Here is a 19,570-nt window from a genome sequence, read left to right as displayed (position 1 = left end):
ACGTCATTAAACTGGGAAAATTTATTTTCATTTTTAATGTCTAAGTTGATAGTGATCTAATCTAGGAGAACCTGTTAAAAGTGCTGAATGAATAAAAGCCTGCAAAAAGATTTACTGTAAAATATAATCTTTTTGGCATTTAACACCATCTTAACACACTTTAATAAAAAGACAATTCATTTTTACCATGCTATCGATAAATTCATCACTACACCCTTCCTATCTACTTTCTTCTAAAGAAGCAGGGCTGATAGAAGTGCTAATGTAACATTTAGGTATTCAACATGAGTCCTGTAGTCATTCTCCTTTGATTTGCTGCGTAGCTGCGATGCATAGATAACGCCTGCTGAGTTTAAAACAGAATAGTTGCAGTTGATTAGGCTGTGGAATGGGTAGGAGTTAGACCTCTTAAGTGATGTGCCCAGTGTGGCCATAATGAAGACGTACAGGACAGTGGTTTGTGAAAGTCACACAACTGGGAGACAGAACCCTGATTGTCCCTGTCAGTCATCATTTTAGTGCTGACCTCTTGAGGTTGAGGCCCCTTTTTTTTTTTTACTCTCTCGGGAACATTGATTTGAAATTTGTTAGATCAATGTAACGTTTGACTTTTCTGGTTAACATATTGTTTTATTGCCACCCAAACACAACTGCAACTGCACACGGATATATGCATGTAACATTTTAATGTGTGGTGTTGCATCGCCCTGGGTTAAGACCAGAAAAGCATAATTGGTATTTGCAAAATGAGCTCCACACTTTGTGATGTCCCACTGTGCAGTTAAAAGGGGCCAGTTTTATTCAAAAGTAAAAATGTTGTGCATAATGTGATTACAGTCTCAACAGAGATGGATTTGCAAACACATCTCATGCCATTATTAGATTCCCTAATCAAAACTACCAAGCTGGAATATTTCTTCCTCTGTATAACAAAGTGCTTTTTTTTTTCGTCCCAGCACTTCCATGTTGCTAAAGAGCTCTTGTGAGAGCAGCGGGTGCATCTTGATCCCAGAACTGCTGCTCTAGCTCCTCACTGAGCTGCCTGTCAGAATGACTTTTACCTCTGCACCTTGTTCTCTCTGTGGTCTGTTCAGCTGACACCAAACTAATAAAGCTTCTCTACTGCACCTTCACCCCTGTGCTTGAATTATATCTGATGTCGTCTCTTCATAATACTATATGGAACAACAAGAAAATGATCCGGAGGCTCATTTTATATAATTAGAATTCAGACAAATCAATCTGTGAAATAAACTATACGGTGGAGCTGCAGATGAAAACAAAATTTACTTGCCAGAAGAAAACAAAACATTTCACCAATTTCATGTTAAATGAATTCATCTAACTACAGGAAACGCTGCCTTGTGAAGCTTTAGAACAGTCAATAATTATCACCCAATGCTGAAGTAGTGGTTATGTATTTGTCTGTATCAGTGTGTGTTTGTGCATGTCTATGTTCATTTGTCTGTAGTGTTAGCAAAATATCTGGTGAACCACTGGTCAAGCCTTAATGAAGCTCTCAAAAAATAATCACTGGCTGGATCACCAACTGCTTAGTGTTTAGAGTCGGCCACATTTAAGATGCCCGCCACAATGAACGTAGCAACACAAAAATGCCTTTACTTTAGACAGTCTTACAGATATTAAGCTAGTTTTGATGTGGTGGTAGTGGAGAGTCATCCTCAACAGATTTTATGACCTCCTAACGTGTCTTGCAAGACCTTCATAATATCACATGAGGTCATGCATAACATCATTTACAAAATTTGATCAAAATGGCTAAAACTTTGTCCTTTTTCAGCACAGGATAATCTTAGTCTCCAACTATGAAAGGTGGTGAGTAATATGCATTTCTTCAAGGAATGCCAAGCCTTGCACTTAAAAAGTGAAATGATTAAGCATGTCCCGTACTCCTATTTTATGTTCATTTTTTATTTTAAAGTAATAAATTAATTTAGGAACAATAATCCTATTTCAATCAATGTCATTTACTACAGCACAAGTTGTTTGTGTGTGACAGGATGACTTGCAGTGTCCGTCAAACAGGCAGTTAAAGTTTTGGGTGTTTATGTCAGATCTCAGAATGAGGTCCTTGAGCCTTCATTTCAGACTGACTGCAGCCATTTCAGAACTAATAGAACAGCGTAAAGCATTGCAGCACAGATCGAGTTAGCCTGGATGAGCCAGTGGCCAGCTGCCAAATTGGGTAACATCAGTCCATGAACTTTAAAGTGCAATTTAAGACAAAGGTAAAGTACTTTCATCTTAAAGACTTTGCCATTGAACCACCTCTTAAGTTATTTCACACTGATAGCCACTAATAACTACTGATTGTCTGATTGAATAATTGATTTGTAGGTGATATAAAGGAAATTTATCTATAGGTTTTGTTCTGCTAACTACCTCTGGCCACATCCTCTGCTTCTTGTAAAGAAAGAAAACGATTCACATCAGTATTTTATTGCTGATTTCTTTTGTGTATGATGCCTCAGGTTCTTATCAAGTACAGGACAAGGACTCTTGTCTGGTCATCAGCTCCCACTTTCTGAAGACAGATTTTAAAATATTCAGTAGGTCTGTCACCACAACTCCTCTTAGCAGGACATCGTTTTTGAAGTAGACGTAGGACTCAAAAGCATCTCTCAATGTTGAATAAATGAGTTAGAGAATTAACAGTTTGTAGCTTGCAGTTCTCCTAAATGTTAAACTTTGGATTTCCCGGAAACATACAGCACATTCTCAAAAGGTGCATTTGTGAGGCTGCTGTATTTGACCAAAGCATCTCCCCAAAAGCTTTGATCCTCGATCAGTACAGCTCATATTGTCGGTGAAAGGGAACGTCAGTTTAGACAAAAAGGATGAGGGAAGACAAGTTTTAATTTAAAGGTCATATCCTTTGGAACTTCACTGACTGACATGGACAGAGAAAAGAACTCAGTTGAATCTTAAATGTTCTTGCCGTTTTAAATGAAGACTTTGTCATGCTTCATCTTCAAGGTTTTATGCTGTCTTAGTTTTTATGAACAAAGAAACATTTTTCTTTCATGAGTTATGTGTGAGCAGATGTATGGCATATGAATCACTCAGAACAGAAAATAATTATTTAAAAAAAAATAACTAAAAAGACAAAGAACTATTGCCTCCTGGGAGAGTGTAGTCTTGCTTTTGAAGCAGCCTTGGAAATCCCTGCTATGCTGATGAGGGTTTTAAAAGGAATAGCTCATATAATGGGGTGATCCTAGGTGACTTACCCAAATCCCTCACTCATCTTCTTTTATTGCTGTTCACTTTGTCTCTGGGGGCCAATCCACACACAGTGGGTGAGCAATGCAGGAGAAATCCTCAGTGCATTCTCTGTTAATTTCATCTGTTCAAGTCACGTCTCACTGGAGAAGCTGGTCATTTACGAGGAGGACATTTTCAAGTTTGAATTTCACTTTCCTAATATTAAAAAACGTGATGAACCCAGGATATCCTGTTGGGTATTGTACAGTAAAAAAACATAATTCCTTCATGTCTAAACTCGTAAAGGACCGTTTGAGTGTAGAAGGTAATGGTTTATTTTGTCTTAATAATTTGCACCATTAAATCCAGTTTTGAAAAACATTAAAGATATTGCTTGTTTTTCATGAATGCCATAAGGATGGTCATAAGTCATAAGTCATTGAAAAGATATCAGAATATATATATATATATATATAAATATATATAAGATGATGGGTCCCCATTATACTTTCAGTTTTTAATAATGCGTTGGACAGTTCTTAACCCAATTTTAGTAGTTTCTGCAATCTCCTTAGATGTTTTCTCTTCTTGATGCATACCAATGATTTGACCCTTCTCAAACAGACTGACATCTTTTCCACGACCATGCGATGTGTCTTTCAACATGGTTGTTTAAGAAATGAGAAGCAACTCATTGCACCATTTGGGGTTAAATAACTTGTTGTCATCTGAAACATAATCGCCCGTGCAGTAATTATCCAATGGGAGGCTTGTACCTATTTACTTAGTTAAATCCAGGTAGTGACATTTTTTTTTTTTTTTAGGCCAGGCAGTGTATGTTGCTTGTCTGATCTCCAAAAATAAAACATTCATTGCTGGCAAGTTTATACACAGATACATAGTTATTATCTGATCCTTTGTTATTATCTTTGTATAATAACAAAGCTTGCTGCCATTTATCTGTATAAGACGGTGTCTCTGTACCTCATTGTAAGCTGTAATTTTATGAATCAATCATTTGTGCAGACTATCTGGCCGATCCAATTAGATTATTCCTTGCATGACCAATATTCAATTTGTCATAATGCCGTATCTCTTACTTAACTTTAGGTTTAAGCACATGATCTTTAGTGATGATTAAGCAGTTAAACAGAGGATTGCTCCTGTCTTCCTATAATATAAATATGATTTATAACATTGCATGTCGTTAACAAGAAGTTAGTGTCTTAAAATTTCAAATGATACAAAGATGGGACTCATCTAGTGTTATCTGCAGGGAATTAATTTTGTTTTCCATGAAATATGTAAAGGTAAACAAATAAAGTGCTATAATATTTTATTTCATTTTTTTATCTGCTGCCATTAATTGCCTCTTATTTTATTTGTTTTGTGACAGAGCTCTATGGGGCTGTATTGAACTGGTCATTTGGCAGCGTGTTTGCATTGATTTCTGTTCTGTTCCAATCAATAGCTCCCACCAACCCATCAGGCAAAGTGTTTCAGGTTAGGAATGTTGACCTCAGCATGCAGGATTATCAAAAAACAACATGTACTACTTTGCACTGTAACAGGAAAGGATTAAATAAAGATGTTTCCACATTGTCTAAATCAAGTTGTAGCTCTGCCCTGTGACTTTTATTACATTAATGTGGTGGTATTAAATCTCTACTAAATGACTTTACCATTTAGGGGAAATCACAAAAGTGAAATTGGTTAAGGTCTGGCATCATTTCCAGCAAAAATCTGTGGGACTTCAACGAAAAACAAGATGACTGGGGCTATTTAAATTGCTCCTTTGGATATTATATGAAAGCCTGAGACAATCTTATTTAATGTTCTAAAGTCTTGAATATATTTACTTTTGTTTTTACATGGAAGAACTCTCTTATTAGTTTTACTAAAGTCCTAAAGTAAATCCTTGGAGAAGCATCTAACTTTGAAGTCAGCCTCAAACTGGTCAGATTGATTAATTCATCTCAAATCTGGTCTATGAAAATATTAAACAACTTTCCTCAGTTTCTGCCTCAACATGTGGGCATGTTGGTGCATGCCAATGCATGCAAATCAACACACACACACACACTGCATGTGTGTTTGTTGACTGATAAAAGAGTGTCACTTATAAGTTGACCGTGCATTTCTCACGTTATGTTTTTGTGTGGATAAATAAGTAAAGGTCACAACCCCCCTCTGCATTTTGAATCATAATTAAAGCCAGTCCTGCACTCTCGGGTCATTAAGGTTCCTGTAAAGTGCCTTTGACCCCACCCACCCACCTGCTTCCCAGCATTTATTTTCCTTAAACTGAAAAAGCAGGAAGAATCTGAGTGGGAGGTGGATTTGTAGGGTTGCTCTGACATTGTTTACTTTTCACAGAGACTGGGAGTAAAACAGACATATGTGGCGAGATTCTCCTCTGCTGGTTAGCTCAGTGATGACACAACCTGCATATGAGTCATGCATTGCCCAGTTAGCTTACGGAGCGGAGGACATACTCTGCTGTTATAAGACATGAAATCTTTTCAATATTTAAAAGCCTTGCAGCAGTCTGGGACTGGACTGACAAATACATTTGGCATGAATAATTTAACAAAGCAGGTTGAAAAGAGCTATTTAAAATGACAAGCAACAGGAGATGTTACAATGATGTCTTTGTTTTTGGGATTCTTGTAATATAAAATGAAGAGACAGAGGTTGTACATGAATGTTCATTGAGTGAACATGTTTTAGAGTCTATGAATGTGTGCACAACGTCTATACAATATAGCATAAAGAGCCTGGGGCTGTTTGTCAGTTTGGTAGTTTGAAGGTAATGTCATAATGTGCCTGCATCACACAACAATGATTCAGCATTTTGCTTCTAAATAAACTAGAAACCACATTTTGCTTTGATACTCAATGTTTTGTTTTTACATTTTAATAGTTTTATGGATTGAAATGATAAGGCAAAGATGATGCAGCAAAATAAAAAAAAAAACAATTAAGGTGAGATGCATTTTACAAGGTGCCGTTTATTAAAAATGGGGTGCAGAATCTTTGCCAGATAAACAATGCAAATCTCTTGAACCTATGGTATGTTTGTCTCGTCACAAGCCAAGATATGTTGCTTGTAAAAGTTTACTGCAAAATGAATCTGAAAGATGAAATAAATTGCGATCCAGTTGTTTTTATTAGAGGCAGAGAGAGAGAGATGGAGTAGGAGGGATGGAAGGACATTTTATTAATAAAAAAAGAGAGGGATTGTCTCCTATTCTCTCCTTTGTCACTGATTTATTCACACATGGAAATTGGTATAAATAGTATTCCATCAGACTTGTTAAAAAAACGATCGAAAGATTGAGCCCTTTCCATCTTTGTCTTTGCATATTCATTTTGCTTTCCTTTGAAGGAATAATTGCACATTGATTATCTATGTCCAGTGCCAAGGACCAATCATTACTTTGTGAGAGGAGGAGCATTTCTCAAAGCTCAGACCTCGAATGTGTTCTTATCAGAGAAAACATGGCCCATTATGTATTACATGCTATTGCTGCTATTAGGGAAGTCCCAATAAAGATTTTCTGATTCCAGTACAGAGTCGACTCTAAGTACTGGCCTATACAAAGTTTCAATATGATACTGGCATTATTTAGAAGTTTTCTACAGCACAGGCTTGCCAATTAAATACCATAAGTAGATTAAAGTTAAAATCAATGCCATTGTATGCTTGACATTTCCACAGCTCTGCAGTGCAGTAAAGACAACCTGTGATCATTTTGTTCTTCAAGTTTTTTTTTTTGTTTTTTTTTGGCTTTCTTTCAGCTTGGTTTGGCTTCAACAGCTCCAAAAGGTGACAAAAAAAGACTATTTTCTCCACCACAGCTATGGGTTGGTCATCCAGAACAATAAACTCAGTCCCCTGTTCTGTAATCCTCTTTGCCTTATTACTGTCCTGTGGAATCTTATCTTTTCTTTTTAGATTGTCCTCTAAAATGTGTTGCTTAGCTATGCTATCTGTTTCAGCTTTCATGCTAGCTCAGTAAACTCAGTGTACTCAGCTGAGTTTTAGATTTTGAATGTTTTATTAAATTGGTGGTACTGAATGTCACTCTATTGCTACTGCCATGAGAAATACACACAATACAACTGTTCTAGGTAGCTACTGAACTGCGCACAGTTTGTGTTTTAAAATACTTCAATACCGCAGATAGGGTAGCACGCTACATGACAACATTTTACAACAATTGATTCTAGCGTTGTAAAACTGTAGGTAGTAGATCAGTGACAGAGATCGGGAGCAGAGTGCTGTCAGCTCCTCTGATACCGATCAAGGAAACATGTCTCGATTTGGTCCCCATTCCAATACTTAGAGTTGGCTCAGGAGACCCCTAGTTGTTAGTAACGATTTCAAAGCCATTATTTTGTGATGATCTGTTTACATTGTAAAAGACAACACAGCATTTGAAATAATTTGCAGTAAGCAAAGTTATCATAGTGAAATCTAGGTGAAAAACCAACATAAGTAAAAGACAAAATAAACAAAACATGTTTTGATGTAAATAAATTAGATATTGTTTGTGTTTTATATAGTCTGTGCATGCATTTCATTAAAGGTGAGGTGAGCCATGCTGCAATGAAAACAATGTAGAGAGCAAAGTTCTGACACTGGTCACACTTCAGGCACTTGCAATTAAAAGTTGTTTATCATCAGTCTCGGTTTTTATACTGAAAAGCATAGCAATGAGCTCCAGAGCTTTTGTTAGACTTTGACTCCTTCATGAATTAAATTGTGCAGGTGAAAGATGATTTCCAGTTACTCCGACACACACCGAGCTCTTCTGAATTATTCAAAATTTATAACGTTTAGTATTGTCGGCATGACAACATTGAGCAATGTCAGCTGCAAAAATGGTTTGCGTAGTTGCTGATGTAAGCGCAGAAAACGTTTCTGTCTTGAAAGAATGGGATAATGACATTGAGCTTTTATTTTGTGAAAACAGAAACGGGTTTTAGCTTTTCTGCCACTTGGTTTTTAAGTGTTTGATTACTCATTGGATCAAACATGCTGCTTTTTATTTTGTTTTATTTTTTATTTTTTTAACAAACAAGGACATGCCCCTCACTTGATTTAAGAACTGGAGACTTCCTATAAACAAACCCCCCTGCCTTTGCACCGTTAGACCCAATGACTAATTATATCTTGTCTTTCAAACAGTTACTTTTTTTTCCCAAGACTTATCGCTTGACTCCAGATTCTGACTTGCAGCACATTCAGTTTGCCTAGGCTTTATCAAGGACAAATATACCATCTGATGTGTGTGTGTGTGTGTGTGTGTGTGTGTGCGTGTGCTGTAGATGTAAGAAGTAGAAACACTTCTGCAAAAGTCATTTGAGCGCTTTAGTTTTGTTTATGCCCCTTCAACTGAGAAATTTGAGTTTTACCCCTGCCTCACTTTGTCATGACACTCAGCAGGGCTTTCTCTCAGGGAATCTTCTTCATTCCTCCTTTTGCTTCCCCCCCTGCAAATTTTACCCTCCAGATCTGTCTTTGTCTTCTAACCTAGCTTTGCCTTGTAATCCTCTCATCTGAACCAACACGGCATGACTTTACACGGCTTCATCTGCAGCTGAAACTTTATGCAAACTGGAAGACAAAGCATGTCACCGACTTTGATTTTAATTTAAATATCATGTCAGCCTTTATTAAGTTGGATTTTGCTGGATCTGCGTCATTAATGTAAAATTGAAACTCTTGTGATAATTTGTGCAATGGCTTGTGGTTTCCAGTATATCTCAGTGTCATATCTTTGCATGCAGGTTCATGCTTCATGCTTACGATGATAATCTGTTCTGACAGTTTAAATGTTTGGTAGGAGAATGGAGCACATGCATTATATTAGCAGCCTACAGCAACAGTTATTTATATTTGTTGAATAATATATGATGATAATATATACCTGTGTCTTGTGCAGAGAAGCAGGATGCTAGTTTATATAACAAAAGAAGTAACCCCCCCCTGCAAAAAATATATATATTCTGCTTTTGTATTCACATTAAACATTTGTTTTACTACTGCATTGATATTAAGAGTGTTGTGCCTTCTAGGGTCATTCTCAAACTATAAAATGTAAAATGAATAAATTCACAAGGAGAACTTGATACAAATGAGAAAACACATTTAAATCATTTCCTTGGTTTGTTTATTTCATGCTGGCTATGCAATCTGTCCAAATCATGTGGCTCTTTAGAGAAAAGTTCCTTTAAATTTAAAAGGCAAACCTTAATGTGCCAGATGTCCACCTGAAAAAAACAACAAATGCAGGTTAAATATGTTTCCCATACCTGCACAGTGTCATTTTATTGTTGCTATTCTAAACTTTAAAACTCTTGGACCAGAACACAGCAGCCCTTGTAACAACATCAGTGTACTAATCAGTAAGTTATAATGAGATAAAAAAAATAAAGCTTAAAATATGTAGAAAAATAAAATTAAAATGAGCATACACCCAAACTATTTAAAGTATACTTGTCATTAGGAAGGTTAAAGCCAAGATGACACACACAGTGTGGAAATAAAAAATATACAGAAGTAAAGCACTTCTGATTTTACTTTATTTAAAATGTAAAAAAAATGTGGTGAACTGCTAAGGATAAATATCCAATTAAGGGCAGCAATACATAATACAACCTGGTACATACCAGGTGTGTACCTTTTAAGTACAAAGTACACACCCAATGAGGTACGAAATGAAACTTAATTCTCCAAACGTGACATGAATGGACTGTTTTCGTTCTTCTAAGCTTCCATAACCCAGCAGGTAAGTGTATGAAATTTAATATAAATCATCTTGGAAAGTTTTTAGTTTCTTGCACGCTTCAGAAATCGTCAGTCTGCTCAGCAGATGGAGGCGACTGTGGCACTTTTTGAACTGTGTTTGGAGGGGAATAGGGGGTGGGGGTTTCCTCTAGAGGTCTGTACTGATATGTTGTGTTTTCTAGTGTGATTTTGAGGGTTTTGTTCTTTGTTTTTTTTTTCTTTTTTGTTGTTACTTATTTTTTTTCCCAAAATGCACTTCAGGACCACTGCAGATTTGTTTGGATTAACTGCAAAACTAAAAAGAAAGTAAAATTGAAAGTAAACTGTGAGAAACAATTTTAAAATGCTGTAAAACATAAGTGGTTTGAATTGAAAACAAACCTAGGACTTTTGATTAAACGTCTAGTGTGGTATTCCAACCTTCCAGTTTTTTTTAATAAAAAAACAAAATATGTTGTTCCTGAAAACCAAACATTTACTTTATTTTTAAATTGGCAGATGAAAAATTCACGTCCGGTGTAGCAGAAGTTAACTATTAGGCTGTTTTGCAAATTGCCTTGACACTATGATTCAAAATATATTGATGGTATTATTATTTTTAAGTTGATTCACTGTTTATAACAGATTAATTACACAACAGTTGTACCAGATTGTTATATGAGCAGTCTGAGCTGCTTGAAAGTCATTTGAGTTTAAAAGAAAAAAAAATTGATAGTCCAGCTTTTGTACAATAAATAGCCAAACATTGCTCATATACACAGTTATCACAAAATCTCAGGAGCTGAGAGATCCTAAGTATATATGGATAAGCTTCTTCTTACGGGCCACTCATGGTATAACTCATGTAATGCGTTTAGGCCATGCGGTGACAAGTTGGCTGATGGATGAGGTGATTATAACCCTCTTTTACGTCACTTGCGGACAGTTCCCAGCTCCTAATTGGTAAGAAAGCCGGTGACAAGGGAAGAGACATCTCCTTCTTTTACTCCTTTCTCCCTCTGAATCCCCTACTACTTCCCAGTTCCCAGTCATTTAACTAATCTTGTTTTATCCCCTTGTCGACAGGCGCGGGACTCTGGCGGTAAAATGGAGTGCAGTGGAGATAACTTGCATGGCAGGGCCACAGTAATTTAATGGGAACAGATGTTTCCCCTGCTAGACTGACAGCAGATCCTTCTCCAGCTCCCTGAAGGGAGGAGCGGACATGTTACAGATGGTTGTTGTGCCTCTGGTCATCATTACTCAGACCCAGGTTTAGACTGGGCTCCGGTTCAGTTGAAGATATGAGAGCCATGATGTACAAAGGAGCCTCTGGACAGAATGGCTTTAAGGACCCTTGGCTTAAACCTTGAAGCGGAATCAGCGGTGCATAACCATGAAATCCAGACGAAGCATGAGAGGAGTGTGCAAATGCAGCAAATAATGTTTGTTTTTGTCCTTGTTTCTGTAAACTCATTTTCTGTTTGTACAGTATGTGCATGTGTGGGTTTACTGTTATTAATCTATGAAAGAGTGTGTGTGTGTGTGTGTGTGTGTGTGTGTGTGTGTGTGTGGGTGTGGGTGGGTATCTGCTAGTCTACAGCTCCAGAGATAGCCTTCACAAGCAGAGAGGCAGCAGATGATGATCAACCTGGGCAGTGCACAACAAACACAGACAGAAACACAAAGCATTAACACTCCCACAGAGAGAGAGAAGTGTCTGAAATGTATTCCTCTGGGGATACTCTCTGCACAAAGGATGAATCCCTCTCTGTATAACCTGCTCAAATTGAATTCTTCCCTCTTGTGTCAAGAAGAAATGAGAACACATTTCATCAGGTTTTTGCTTTTGCATCATGCTTGTAATTTGACAATGTTACTTGTGCATTGCAGGTCATCTTCACACTGTATTCTTCAAGGTATAATTTCATCATTTATGATTCTTTTCATTATATCAAGGTGAATATTACATTTAAATTGAGTAATTTTCACTTTCCAAATGATGTATCTACACATAAAAGTCTGAGTGATGACTGTTTTCAGTTGTTCAAGACTACAGCTTCATTAAACAAAAGCAGGAAAGGTGTCATTTAAAGAAATCTAACTAAAAGTAATCTAAACTGTACTAATTTTTACAAAGACCCAATGATATTTAGAAAGCTTAAAGTTGCAGAGCAAGGCTTATAGCTTTTACTTCAGTAAATTTTCTCACTCCTTCTGAGGAATTTCCAATGAAATGTCCGCAGATTCTGGATATTAAACTTTTTTTTCCTCCTTTTTTTAATAGCTTCACCAGTTCGTTCTCCACAGATATTTCCCTGAGATTGCACATCCTAGCAGTTCCCCCTGAAATGTAATCCTTTCAAGCAAACAATGATTTTTGGCAATCACCCCCTTCTTTTCTATCCCCAACCTCTCAACAGAAATGCATTTTACGATACAATCTAAGCACACTGTACAAACGGAGACTGGGCATTTTATTGGTATAGAATGTAAAAGCTGTGTTGTGCCTGCAATCTCTCATGTGCGTATTCTGTCTTCATTTCATGTATTATATAAGAGTGCAAACAGCACTACAGGTAGTTGTGTATTTCCTCAGCTTGTTGTCATGCCAAATCAGATAACAATGCCAAAAAAGCTAATATCTCCATGGGATTGAAAGGCTAGAACAGTTTTTGAATTGGGGTTAGTGGAAAGTATTTATGAATTGTCAGTGTATTGCCTGCCTTAGATGGTGGTGAGTGAGGTTGTGGTTGGAGAAGAAAGACAGATCTGCTGCTTAGGACAGACCACCAGGTCATATTTTTGTCCTATAAAATAAATTAACCTTTAAAAATGTCAGAGGTTCATACGAATACTGTATCTCGTATCACTTATGCATCTAACAGTAGCACTGGGACTGTGTTACACTGACTATAAATTGTAGTCTGGGAAGGAAAGGAAAGGAATGCATATTGCCCACTGCTATTCATGCCAGACTTTAATACTGTTGAGAAATGATGGACAAACCTTAAAAATAATATGAGCAATCTCATGCAATATTGCAACATCTCTTGTGATCTTGCATGACCTGATAGAGCTTGGAGTATGTGTTGAGCATCAATCTCAGCCATTACCAAGTTAAAGATTAGCTAAAAATATGTAAATTTCACAGGGATATAGCATTTCTTGTGTAAGCTAAAGTTCCTGTCTTGCATTGGATTGACTCTTAAAGTTAATCAGTTACAGATGTAGAGCTAGCAATTACTTTCTGAGAGTTTAATTGCAATCAGTACAGAGGTTCATGAGATATTTTGCTAACAGACAGAGTTGACTCTAATTGTTAACGGCAAAGTTTTGAAGACAGATCTCAAGCAATCGGATAAGACTCAGAGTATGAGTGGGGGGATCTATCCCAGCTACTGACACACCAAATTTTAGCTTAACATCTTTAAAACTGACTGAGCTATAGCCATTTTTATGTCTGCTAAAATCACTTTGTTGTGGCGGCCATCTTGAATCAGGTTGACTCTGAAAGTTATTTATTTGCAGCTGTCAACCTAGCAATCATGTTCTGAAACTTTCGTTAAAATCTGAACTGTGACTCGTGAGATATTTTGCTAACTCTACAGAGAAGCAAACTCGCACACAGACAGGCACAGGCAAAAACATTATTGCCCTTCTGCCTTTACAAAAGCTATGCTATTTTTTTAGACGTTGAGCTAAAATTTGGTGTGGCAGTAGCAAAAACTCACCCGACATACTCTGAACACTAAAAGATTGGGTAACATATTTGTTTCATCTTTAGCATATAAGGCTGTAGGAGATGCATATTTTTTTAAGGAATGTTACTTTTTTATTTTATTCTGCTTTACATTCAAAATAGAAATTGCTTTTAAATGTGTTCATAACATTTGTTTATCTCCTTAATACTCACATTTTTCTATAATTTAATTAGTAAACTAGTAATAGAAGGCTGCTCAATTCACGATGATTACATTTTTTAGCATGCTTTTTTTAATCGTACCTTCATTATGTTGCTTTTGAAAGGGGTATGTAAATTCGAGATAGTTCAACAAAATCAACTGATCTGTGTTGGAGGTAGGACTTTGTATTAAGGATGCAGCTCTTGTTTGTTGGATGTAAACATTTATGGTGACTAATTAACTTTGGATGTATCCGTACCAGCCTCAGCTCATTTGTAACCTGCCTTGCAAAATGCATTAGCATGTACTTGTGGGCATTTAGTCCAAACAAGACATGTCACTGTAATAAAAACATTTCAACTTTACAACAGCCTTGTTTGTGATGGTTTTTTTTTTTCTTTGTTTTGCCAGTAGGTTAGAAAAACCTGCCTTAAAAATATTTAAAATATATTTAAAAAAAAAATAAAAAACTCTTTCATAGGGATTGATTAAGCTGAACAACAAACTAGATCACATCCAGGCATGTGGATGGGCAATTGCAGAAAATATATGGTGGAAGGAACTTCCCTCTCAATAGATGGAGAGTGAAGCTGAAAGACGGGGACAATGAGACTACCAATGAATTTCACTAACTACAGACACCTCTAATGTCAAAAACCGCCACTGTCCCGATTGTACAGTATGTTCTAACGGTAAGCTCCCCAATAGATGAAAATGCAATTTATGTGCATATTAAATCCAGGATTCCACGTTTCGGGAAAGAAAAGCTGTCATATTCGCATGGGGGTGTGCCAATTGGAAAGGTCACAACTGTCTATAGAGAACAAATGAAGCCGGTAATCGTTTTTCCTGCCAGCATTCTACAGGCACATAAAGGACCAGGTGCTTGTCTGAATCTTGATGATCCCCCTCTAAGTGAAATCACTGACGCACATCCAGCTCAATTAAGCAGCAACTGCAGTAAGCAAGGGGTGATCACATTCTGTTGGAGACAGCGGAAAAGCTCACACTGTGCCACGAGTATCACGAGGTTAAGTTAAATTACAGGTTATGATTGGTACTAATGAGACAGACGGCTCTGCAAGGAATTATGGAGTTAAGATGACTCTTTAAATTCTGTTTTAGAACAACTTGCTCGCCCAAAAGCCAGAGTGTGTCTGACATTAACTACCCCTTGGTGGGAACTTAGGAGCCGTTAAAGCAGTGTGTACTGTTGCACCTCAAGGTCGTGCGTGGCAGTGGGTGAGGAGAATTACTGGGGCTAATAGACAGTGCTCGAGTTTAATGAAGGGCCCTGATGAGGAGGCAGACTGGTCCCCACCGACAGATCAGCTGCTGCCATTTCCATTTTCATGGGTGCTGAGATGCTTCACAGGAGGAGTGTCACAGTTGACTGCTGATCCCTGTAGAATGAATCTGCGTTTGTACAGACAGTATATGTGTATGTATGTGTGTGTGTGTGTGTGTAAGTGTGTGTGTTTCTTTTTGTCTTACAGAATGCCAGCCAAGACTGATCCATTTCAGATACAGTGGTGAGTTCTTTGATCCTGAGCCAGTGTTCACACTCAACTCCATGTCTGGAATTTATATCAAGTGACGCTTTGCAGAAACACAATCTACTGTCGATGGGATTCAGGCTGCAAGTCAGACAGCTTTACACGCTCATATATGGTGTGTTTAAAGAGTCATCAAAAAGCTGTAACAGCTTCCATTTTAAAATGAAAAAAAAGGAAAAAAAATGCTTCAAATACAGCTTTTTTGTAGTCTGCAGAGCATGCAGGGGATGTGAACAGGATCGAGCTTTAGTGCAGGATACTTAATCATTTTCTTATCGGTGGCTGCCGTCAGAGCCCAGCTGAGGACTAACCCCAAAAGAAAGGGGAGAAATGAAGGACAGAGGGTGCATTGTGTTAGCCTGTCATCCTATTTGAGCTTTCTGACACACCTTCCTATTGACACTGATGCTTTACTCCACCTCAAAACCCCTCCTGATGCCCACACTCGGAAGGTTAATGGGGTATAAAGCATTTTGTCATAAAGTTCGCAGCAGTACCTTCTCTCTTGCACTGGCACAGGAGCCAACGGGCACAAGAGAGGAATAAAGAATTATGTCACTGCCAGCGGTCACTAGTGAACAACTTGTCATCATGGCCTATTTTAGAACAACATACCCCGTAGTACCAAGTTATGGATGCTTCAAGTTCAATGTCACAGCTCAAGATGTGTGCTGTAGGTTTGTTTTATCATTGCAGATGTGCACCATTTTAAGCACAAATAATGTATGGCACACAAGAACAGCATACAGGTAAAACTGCAATATATATAAAGCAAACACCTGTAATGTGAATTCCCTCTCACAGATGCAGTGAAATGAAGTGATGAAGGTCAGATCGGGGTGGGGTTTTTTTCAGGACAAAAGTGTATTTGACATGCAGGTAGAAAAACATTTTCTCCCCTAAAGGTCTTCTGGGCCTTGAGGAAGCAAATGTACCTGGAATACAGTGTCCCACTCTCAATGTGCACAATGACCTTCACTGAAAGCCCTAGTGCTGTGCCACTTTAGAAGAACACACATATATATATATATATATATATATATATATATATATATATATATATAAGCAACAACAAAAAAGCAAAACAAAGCTGTCAAGTAAAGTATTACACAGATAAATTAGGTCTGTGGTAACTAAAGTTAATCCACATAAATCATAATGATGCAGTTTACATAATTCCAACTGAGCGTGACAATTGGATTGTGTTTGACTTTAATTTGAAGTGAAACTAAAAGAAATTAAATTATATGATAAAGTCAATTAGACAAGTAAGTGGGTCATTGTTCATACACACATTAAATTTAGGAATCACTACACTGTGCTGAACATGGGCACAGATTAATGCACCATTTTTTGAACAACACTGCCCCCAGGTGACACGTGGTGCTAATAGTATCAAAGATTGTTGTGAGGTGGAAGAGTTTACACACAAAAAACAAAACAAAAAAAAGTCAGTGTTAAAATTATTGTCAGCACACAATGATAAAATTATATACATAAAAAAAGTAATGCTGTATATACAATGATTGTTAAACAGAATTTTTGCTCCATCTTTACATCTTGACAACTTTGTTTTCTATAAAACATTTAAGATATCACAGATTATGTAGTCAGATTGTTCAAAACTACAACCTGTTTTCAGATCTTCCCAAAATGTGCATCTCTGACAATTTAAATTAGTATTTTTTATTAAGTTTTGGTGAGTGAAATCACTTGTTTAGGAATTACGACATACATCTTCCAAATGTAAAAAAAATCGTTTTAATCAAACCCTACATTACCTTTCTTTCTGTCTTGTAGTATATTCAAGCCATCAAGGCTTTTATTGCAAAATACAAAGTCCTACACAAAAATATTGAGGCATCATTCATATATTTTACTTCCAAGGAGCCAAACTATGATCTGGAACAAAAAGCTTCTGAAAAGACTAAAACTGCTTTTTCATTTATGAATCAGTCAAATAATAGCAAACAGATGCCTAACTCAACCTGTGTTGTGCATTATAATAGGTAACTTTGCAAAGAAACATTTTTAAAACTCTCTTGAGTTTTTATGATTGGCAGCTTGTTACAAAACACTTAGTGTTGCACTTTTTTAGCTACAACTGAAATTTAAAACTAGTTAAACATAATACAACCAAGGATTATGTATGCACTTTGTATTGTTACTGAAAGATTAAGCCAAACATAACAGTCTGACAGACACAAGTATATTTTCACCAAGTTGATTTGCAAGGAGCTGTTTGCTGGAAAGCTCCATCTGCCTAAGATAGTAAGACACAGTCAACAACAAAAAGTTAAACTATGAATTAAACTGTGTAGAATTCGAAACTTCACATAAGAATCCAAACAATAAAGCTCCTGAAGAAATTAGTGATTTATTACAATGCAGAGATTTTCAACCCAACAGATGCATGATCAACTTTCAGTTGACATTAGAGCATCGTCTTTATTCAGCAGCAAAAACAAGGTAAATAAAAAAATTGAGGAATAAGGTGGTGGGGGATTCTGATTTTATTGTTATTAAGAATTAACTCATTACACCATCATCCACCCCCAGCATTAGCATTAGGAAATTAAATGGAGTCTGCACAGGATTAGGGAGGGAAAATGATTTTTGTTAAATATGCTCAGTACTGAACCTGCAGAGAATCCTGAATCCTTTCGATGAAGGCTGTATTTATGACACATAATTTGAGTTTCTAAAATTATAAAGCAGTTACAAAATTATCTACAGACTGAATTTGTTGACTCTTTTACAAATCCTAACATTTTAACAGATCATGAAAACATAAGTGAACTTTACTTAAATGCGTTTTCAAGAGGAGGTAATTTAAAAAACAAAACAAAACTGGTTCCTATGAGCATTCACTTTTAAAATGCCATTTATTCCAATTATTCCAGTATAATTGAAGTAGCACACTGATTAGAGCATTAGAGGGTCATTCACAAGAACCATCATAGTGTAGAAACTGAATAAAATATTTGTTTTTTCCTTGAGAAAATCCTTGAGAATGCACAATTCTATTAATGTGATAGCTTCCACAAGAGGTCAGCAAAGCTGCTTGTTTATATGAAATTATTGTGTTTTTCTGTCATCACACATGGGATTCTCTTGTGTGCTCTGTAAGAGCCCCATTTGTTTAATATTATCCACCAGGGCACTACAATCCCTCTGATATCCATCAGCCTCTGCAGACCTGAAATTTGCCTTCAAGGCCACACAGCTTGCAAGCAGATGGCCTTTAACAAAACTGCCCCAGAGACTTCCTTAGGAGCTCATATTTCAAACTTGTGAGTTATAGGCAAATACCACTTGCTGCATATCTTATTTTAATGTTCATTAAATGTGAACTGTGCATGCAAGAGGAGCAGCGGAATGAGGACACGTAGATGGCGATTCATGCATATTAACTTGTATGATTATAAGGTTCAAACACTATGACAACAAAGTTCAGATTAATTTATCATCTCACATAGAGTCCTTTTGCTTTTAGGACACAACACTAAAGTTATTTGGGAGGGCAATGTCATAAAGATGGTCCAAAAAAAAAATGAATACTGAACAAAATCTGCCAAGTTTTTTTTCTCATATCAGTGGTTAATGTGTCTTTAAATAAAAAACGTGTTAGCAAAATTTGTGCTGCCAGCCGTGTGTTTGTTTAGGTATGAAGTGACAACAATGGTGGAGTCCATGGAAGAGCCATTCAGGATTGAGTCTGAAAGTTTTGACCTGTTGGTCCATATTTAAACTCTGATTTGTTCAGTAAAGTAGATGGAACTGCTTCGTTTACATTGAGTGCATACCCGCATTTCAGAATTGCATATCAATCTATCTGTACAACTATTGCTGCAAAACTCGAACTCACCCTTTGTGATAGTTCAGGATAACCCTTTCTTGTTTCTTTTCACAGATTGCAACGGGTACGTTAAATTTTCCACAGCTCTCCTGTCTGACAGTTTTTCATTGTTTGCTCATATGTTATTTTAGTGATCCTGGCAGCTGTTGAAGGACGCAGGTTAATCACTGCCAGCAGGTGGCTCAGCTTACTTTATGGCGCTATTATATATATATATATATATATATATATATATATATATATATATATA

The sequence above is a fragment of the Kryptolebias marmoratus genome, linkage group LG22 (genome assembly GCF_001649575.2).
Source record: "Kryptolebias marmoratus isolate JLee-2015 linkage group LG22, ASM164957v2, whole genome shotgun sequence".
NCBI lineage: Eukaryota > Metazoa > Chordata > Actinopteri > Cyprinodontiformes > Rivulidae > Kryptolebias > Kryptolebias marmoratus.
Note: the sequence above shows the minus strand (reverse complement) of the source record.